Source organism: Corvus kubaryi, unplaced genomic scaffold, assembly GCF_017639235.1.
Source record: "Corvus kubaryi isolate FWS band 111438036 unplaced genomic scaffold, C.kubaryi_AGA036_p1.0 37249, whole genome shotgun sequence".
NCBI classification, from domain to species: domain Eukaryota; kingdom Metazoa; phylum Chordata; class Aves; order Passeriformes; family Corvidae; genus Corvus; species Corvus kubaryi.
Window position 1 is genome coordinate 5,775,787 of NW_024581072.1, and position 895 is coordinate 5,776,681.

Sequence of the window (895 nt, forward strand, 5' to 3'; positions counted from 1 at the left end):
CACTTTGTGAGAGATTTGGTAAAAAATTATTAAAGGACAAATCCATGGGGCTTTAAAGTGACTCAAAGGTGAGGTAGGGGAAAGATTTGGCAGCAGTGTTAAAACTTGATACCACAAGACTGGAAGGCAGCTCTCCTGGGCTGATTGCAGACTTGGAGCAGCTCTAGCGGCTGTCACTGGATGTATAGGGCAAATTGACACGGCGTGAAGTAAGACACGGGATTAGTAGGTGCATTGATATAGATGGCATTTGTGGGGAATTAGCTTTTATAAAGTGCCCAGGACTGCAGCCACAGGTCCCCAGCAGTGCTGGTAGTGGGACCATCTGGCCAGAGGCCTGGGTGGCCATGACTTGGTCTGGCTGAGCCTTGAGGCCCTGCTGCTCCCCCTGTCCCCGTGCTGCACCACTCCTCCCGGGAATGAGATTTTCCAGCCACAGTCTCAGGGTGCTTTACAGTGTCCTAGATCCCCAAGAAGATGCGTGCACATCTTGTGGGGTTTCCCAAAAAGGCAGTTTGCCGAGGCGTCTGGCTCGGCACTCTGAAGGACTTTGCCACGGGACAAAAGGCAGGCTCCAGCGTGTCTGAATCGTTAAAAAGCAGGAAAGACCCTTTGGAAGCAAATGCTGCCCTTGCTGCCGCCCTCCGCAGCGCCCCGCAGCTGCCCCGGGGATGGACGGAGCGCACTTGCCACCCCGAGTGCGGGCAGAGGGTAAGGACCGACCAAACCGGAGCCCGGGGCGGGGGCCGAGCCGGGCGCAGCTGTTCTCGGCCGGGAGGGGCGGTGGGGCCGGCCCCCGCTGAGTGACGGCCGGGCCGGGGCCGCGGCCGGGCGGGACCCCCGCCCCCGGCAGCGGCGGAGCCGGCGCGGGCAGGACGCGCCGCCCGGGCTCGGC

The 895-nt window shown here is 61.0% G+C and overlaps 1 protein-coding gene across 2 annotated transcripts in view; it reads left to right on the forward strand.

The window, feature by feature from the left end:
• The first annotated feature begins 612 nt into the window (after positions 1-612).
• Positions 613-895, forward strand: part of TMOD1 (tropomodulin 1) — a 27,700-nt gene continuing 27,417 nt past the window's right edge. The window contains exon 1 of one of the 2 annotated variants that reach the window (XM_042023581.1): positions 613-711. The gene's annotated coding sequence lies outside the window, so the exon portion shown is untranslated. The remainder of the gene's footprint in view (positions 712-895) is intronic. The other variant, XM_042023576.1, reaches the window with a different exon arrangement.